We start from the raw sequence: 6,906 nt of genomic DNA on the forward strand, positions 1-6,906 counted from the left end.
TAGGCGGTAGACGAGGCTCGCCAGCTTTTCTTCTCCCTCGTTTGAAATGGGTCAACCGGTAGACGAGGCTCGGAGAAGCCGAGAGCACATGCCTGGCTCGCCAGCTTTTCTTCTCCCTCGTTTGAAATAGTGGCGGCTTGGCTTGGCTTGCCTTGGGCAGCTTCTGGGACGGGTTCAGGAGCCAGGGGAACCAAAGCGTGCTGCAAACTGGGTTTTATTTCCTTTCCGGCCTGCTGCTGATTTTTCCGTTTCCGTCGAGGGCAAGGGGCGGGCGTAGGGTGTACGGGAATTATTTTTTCCCGTCGTAGGGCAACGGGCAGGACCCGATACATCGACCCGCCGTTCCACCTACGTGCTCGGCCACCGGTTTTGCTGGCTGTGGCCGTGGTTTGCCTCTCCCGAACCAACCCAAGCTCCCAAGGGCCATAAGCCAAATGGGACCTGCCTTTTCATTTCCTTTTTCCGAGGCAAATGGAAGTATGGAAGCCACAACTTGTCAACCTGGTACCCGTTTCCATCTTGAACGTATATAAAATCTTGAATATGTATTTGTGTTGCACGTGTATTACAGTTGTGGCCAACCTTCAAGTCTTGTATAGTTGAGGTAGAGGCATTCCTTTGTATTATATATACGTGCACCAGCATCCCTAATGAGATATCACATTACAATTCATCTCTCTAGATGATATCAGTTCTTTCGATCCAATCCTAGGGTAGCCGCCGCCGCCGCTGCCGTCGCGCCTCCCCGCGCCGCCGCCGCCGCCGCGCCCCACCTCCTCATCTACTCACTACCGCCGCCGCCGCCGCCGCCGCGCCCCACCTCCTCATCTACTCACTACCGCCGCCGCCGCCGCCGCGCCCCACCTCCTCATCTACTCACTACCGCCGCCGCCGCCGCCGCGCCCCACCTCCTCATCTACTCACTACCGCCGCGCGCCCCTCCTCTTGCTTCCCTGCGCCGCCGCCGCCGTATCGCTTTCGCCCTCCTTCTCTACAACCACGCACCTGCCTACCAGCTTGCGCGATCGCGCGCCTGCCCGCACGCTCGCCCGCCCGCCTGCCCCGATCGGTGTCACGCGCGCGCTGCGCCTGCCCGCTCGCGCCGCGTCGTTCCCCATTGCAGCCGCGCCTCGCTACTCCTCTCCAACCCTAAAACCTAGCCGCTTCCCCACACATCGCCGCCATGTCGTCACCCCACTCCACCGGCTCCTCCACCACCCACTCCTCCAACCCGTTCGCTGGTCCTGAACCCTCCGCCGCCGCCATCCGTGACCTCAACATTGAGGCCCGGGTCCCCATCCGTCTCGACAGCTCCAGCACGTCCTATTACGCGTGGAAGACCTACTTCAACCTTGTCTTCCGCGAGTACTACGTCACCGAGCACATCGACGGTTCTGTGGACACCGCGTATAAGCGCGGTGATCCAGAGTGGTCCGCCATTGAGGCCACGATCATCCGGTGGTTCTATCAGACAGTCTCGAAGGACATCTTCCACACGGTTGTCGCCGAGGACGACGCTGCCTGCACCGTGTCGGCCAAGATCAACGCGCTCTTCACCGACAACAAACTCCAGCGCCTTGTTTTCTTGCAGCAAGAGTTTTTCGGCTGTCACCAGGACAACGCCACCATCGAGGACTACTGCATGAGGCTTAAGATACTTGCCGATGAGCTTCACGACATCGACGCCAAGGTCTCTGACGACCTCATGCTGAGCACCCTCACCGCCGGTCTTAATGAGGATTTCGGCAACGCAGCCTCCAACCTCACCCTCATGCGGCAACCAACCTTCCCGCGCGTCGTCGCATACCTCAAACTTGAGGAGCGCCGGATGATGAAGCTGAAACAGCGGGTTCCGCACACCGCTCTCGCCGCCGGCACCACCCGCGGCGGCCCTCCTCCTCCGGCCGCCCCCCGACAGTCCACGCCGCCCGCATTCGCCGGCTTCTACCCACCGTCGCCCGCTCCGCCCGTGCCTCCCCAGCAGCCGCAAGGTGGCGGGGGCCGCCGCAACCGGCGAGGCGGTGGGGGCCGCCGCCAGCCGCAGCAACAGGCGCCGGGCACAGGGGGCGCGCCCCACTTCCAGCCGCCGCCGCCTCCGTGGACCGCCGGGCAGAACCCGTGGACGGGTGTCGTCCACGCCTATCACATGCCCGTCCCGCGGCCTCCCGCCCCGGGCCTCCTTGACCCCCGTTCCGCGGGTCACCAGGCGCTCCTCGCCGCTCCCTACCAGCCCTACGGAGCCCCGCTCGCGCCGCCACCCCTCGGCGGTTACGACGCTCCCACCCAGGCGGCACCTTACGGAGGACTGCTGCCGCCCCCGGCACCTGCACCATGGGATCCGGCCCTCCTCGCCGTCCTCCACTCGGCGCCATCACGCACGAACTATGGTGGTGGAGGCGACTGGTACATGGACTCGGGTGCTACCGCGCACATGACAGCTCATCCCAGTAACCTTTCCTCTTCCACTCCCGTTCACACACCCGCTCGTATCACCGTTGGCAACGGTTCTTCTTTACCTATTACCCACGACGGCACCACCACCTTTCCCTCCAGTTCCACACCTATCACTATGTCTAATGTTCTTGTCTCTCCTGATCTAGTCACTAGTCTAGTTTCCGTTAAATGTCTTACTCGTGAGAATCCACTTACTGTTGAGTTTGACGGTGTTGGTTTTTCTGTGAAGGACGCCCGTACTCGGATGGTGCTGCATCGATGTGATAGCCCTGACGATCTTTATCCCGTGCACGCCGGCGCCTCCACTTCCACCCCCGTCGCTCTCTCCACCGGCGTCGACCTTTGGCACGCTCGCTTAGGCCATCCCAACCCTGCCGTCTTGCGTCAGATCCTCCGGAGTTTCTCTTTCTCATGTAATAAGCTAGATAAACATACTTGTGAGGCTTGTCGCTTAGGCAAGCACGTGCGTCTTCCCTTTAGTATGTCTACGTCAGTTTCTACCTTTCCGTTTCAGTTGGTTCACAGTGATGTTTGAACGTCTCCCGTTGCAACCAACACGGGCTATCTATACTATTTGGTGATCTTAGATGATTATTCTCATTTTGTGTGGACTTTTCCTCTTCGTCGTAAATCCGATGCTTTAGCCATACTCACCTCCTTTTATGCCTACGTCACCGCCCAGTTCGGTCGCCCTATACTTGCACTCCAAACCGGCAACGACAAAGAGTTTGACAACGTCGCTCTTTGCTCACTTCTCGCCTCTCATGGCATCATCTTCCGCCTCACTTGTCCCTACACATCACAGCAGAACGGCCGCGCCGAGCGCATCCTCCGCACTCTCAACGATTGCGTTCGCACGTTGCTTTTCCATGCCAACATGCCCGCTCGGTTCTGGCCTGATGCTCTTGCCACCGCCTCTCTCTTAATTAACATTCGTCCATGTCGTCCCCGATGGAACTATGCTCCTCACCACCTTCTCTTCGGTACACCACCGTCCTATGACGGTCTCCCCATATTTGGGTGTCTCTGTTATCCTAGCACCGCCGCCACCACGCCACACAAGCTTGCACCCCGCTCCGTCCCATGCATCTTCCTTAGCTATCCTCCCAACACCAGAGGTTACCGGTGCTATGATCCCGTCACCCATCGTGTGTACACCTCGAGGCACGTGTACTTCGTCGAAACGGTGTTTCCTTTTTTTAGGTTCCCTCGGCCACGGCTACACCGGCTCCAGCCTCCGCGCCCCAGGTTATCGGGAGCGCTGCGTGGCGGCCCACCCCGGTGTCCATCCCGGCCCGGCGTCTCCTGCTGGCCCCTCCCGGGTCCTCGACTCCCTCACCCGAGGTTGAGTCCGACCGGGCCCCCGGGTCCCCGACTCCCTCGCATGAGGTTGAGTCAGCGGGCTCCCCACCCGCCACCCCCGCCGGCGTCGCCACCCCTGCGACGGGCTCCTCCTCGACCTCGTCCGTTGCCTCCTCCGCAGCTGGTTCGGCTTACGTCGTCGCCGCCCTCGACGCCGTGCTACCCGACCCTGCTGCCGGCGCACCTGCCGTCACACGCGCCCCCGCCGTGGTCGCGGCCCCTGCCACCGCTGCGGCACCTATCGTCGCACCCCTCGCCGGCCCGGTCACCCGCGCCCGCACAGGAGTGCATCGGCCGAGCACCCGCGCTCGCACAGGAGTGCATCGGCCGAGCACCCGCTACTCCTCCAATGAGTGCGCGTGCACCGCCTCGACATCAGCACCGTCACCCATTCCTTCCTCCGTTCGTGCCGCTCTTCGGGATCCCCATTGGCTGGCAGCGATGCAGGAGGAGTTCGATGCCCTGCAGCGCAACCGTACGTGGCAACTTGTTCCGCGACCCTCTCGTGCCAACATCATCTCTCGCAAGTGGGTGTTTCGCCACAAGACTCGCCCGGACGGTTCTCTCGAGCGCTACAAAGCTCGATGGGTGGTTCGCGGTTTTCGGCAGCGTGCGGGGGTGGACTTCACCGACACCTTCGCCCCGGTTGTGAAACCGGGCACGATCCGCGCCATCCTTCAGCTCGCTATCTCGCGCGCATGGCATGTGCATCAGCTCGACGTCTCCAACGCCTTCTTGCACGGTCATCTCGCCGAGCAGGTGTTCTGTGAGCAGCCTACTGGTTTCATCGACGCCGGTCACCCTGACTTTGTGTGCTTGCTCTCCCGCTCTCTGTACGGGTTGAAGTAGGCTCCCCGGGCCTGGTACCAGCGTATCGCAGCCTTCCTGCAGTCTATGGGCTTCCGGTCCACTCGCTCCAATGCTTCACTCTTCATATATCATCAGGGAGCTGCTACTGCATACTTGTTGTTGTATGTCGACGACATCATCCTCACGGCATCCGCACCCGATCTCCTTCAACAGCTGACTGCTCGTCTTCGTGATGAGTTCGCCCTCAAGGACTTGGGGCCTCTGCACTACTTTCTCAGCATCGAGGTGATCCGACGGTCCGACGGTTTCTTTCTGCATCAGCAGAAGTACACCCACGAGCTTCTCGAGCGTGTCGGTATGCTTAACTGCAAACCGGCGCCCACCCCCGTCGACACGAAGGCGAAGGTCTCGGCTTTGGAGGGGTCTCTTGCGTCCGATGGAGCGTTTTATCGCTCTATTGTTGGTGCTTTACAGTATCTGACGCTGACTCGGCCTGACCTCCAGTACGCTGTTGAGCAGGTGTGCCTCGACATGCACGCCCCGCGTGACTCTCAGTGGACTCTGGTAAAGCGTATTCTCCGTTATATACGCGCCACCATGTCCACGGGACTTACCCTTACGGCCTTCGCCTCCACCGACCTCGTTGCCTACTCGGATGCTGATTGGGCTGGTTGTCTTGACACGCGGGGCTCTACGTCAGGCTACTGCGTCTACCTTGGGCTCGCATTGATCTCTTGGTCATCGAAGCGCCAACCCACGGTCTCCCGTTCCAGTGCCGAGGCAGAGTATCGCGCCGTGGTGAATGTCGTGGCTGAATGCTCTTGGATACGAAAGCTGCTCCAGGAGTTGCTTTGTGATGTTCACAAGGCCACTGTCGTCTATTGCGATAACATCAGCGCGGTCTACCTCTCTGCCAACCCGGTGCACCATCGACAGACGAAGCATATTGAGCTTGATATTCACTTCGTGCGCGAGCAGGTTGCCCTTGGACGAGTTCGGGTTCTCCACGTGCCGACGGCACAGCAGTTTGCTGACGTCATGACTAAGGGATTGCCTGCTCCCGTCTTCGAGGAGTTTCGGTCCAGTCTCTGTGTCTCCAGTGACGCTTCAACTGCGCGGGGGGGGGGGGGTGTTGAATATGTATTTGTGTTGCACGTGTATTACAGTTGTGGCCCACCTCCTAGTCTTGTATAGTTGAGGTAGAGGCCTTCCCTTGTATTATATATACGTGCACCAGCACCCCTAATGAGATATCGCATTACAACTCATCTCTCTAGAGGACATATATAAAATCATTTTAGTATATATTTGTTCACCCATTTCAGTTTGTATGTAGTTCATATTAAAATATCCAAAATGTCTAATAATTCGTAACTTAGGTGATAGTATTTTGTAAAAGAGTAGATGCTAGTATTATTCATCATTAAACTACCAAAATGCTACAACTGTGCTATTTTGCAAATTGTTTGTCTAATTCTTAGGATTAAACCATAAAATTGTTTTTATACTAAAATATTATTTGCAATACATTTTATTTCATAGAAAAAGCTATCATACATTCAAACCTCTTGGAGGAAAAAAAACTCAATTTCCCCTTAGCACTATGAAACAAGTCAACAGCTTGGAAGATTCTAATTGGCATAAAATTTCGATAATCATTTTTTTGCAATTATCTTCCTTTTGTTACTGCGTTTTAGAGTCATGCAAAACAAAAGAGGCTCTGACCACTATAATCTTTAAAACTAAGGCATGTTTGGTTAGTCATTAATTTGCCGTAGGTTGCCACAATTATGCGTTCAAATTCTTAGTCATGCTTTAGCTTGCATAAGGGAATATTGGACATGCCTCGCATATTTCTCACAAAAAAGGGTTTCATTTTAGGTCCTTCCTAGGGCACCGGTGCTAAGGGTGTCACATAGGTAAAAAAAGATATGACAAAGCAATTAAAGCGGAGAAAGAGCATTATGATGGCCTTAAAAAGAAACTATGCTAAATGCATGAACCTATGTAAAATCACTGCCAACCAATGCATGAATTTTTTTAATTATTAAACAATTTCATGATAAAAGCTTAGCAACAAAAACTAAGCACCTAAGCATTAGGGAGATTAGTTGCTGATGTTTTTTTTTTTGCGGGATAGTTGCTGATGTTTTTAATATACTTAGCATTTCATCTAAGCACCGTTACATTAAAAAAGGCCTTAGGAGAAAAACAATACTATTGTGCATGGATCTGTATTCCATGGTTGCCTTGAGATTTGAGCTAGCTTTTAACTTTTTA

Source organism: Hordeum vulgare, chromosome 3H (assembly GCF_904849725.1).
Source record: "Hordeum vulgare subsp. vulgare chromosome 3H, MorexV3_pseudomolecules_assembly, whole genome shotgun sequence".
In the NCBI taxonomy this organism is placed as follows: domain Eukaryota; kingdom Viridiplantae; phylum Streptophyta; class Magnoliopsida; order Poales; family Poaceae; genus Hordeum; species Hordeum vulgare.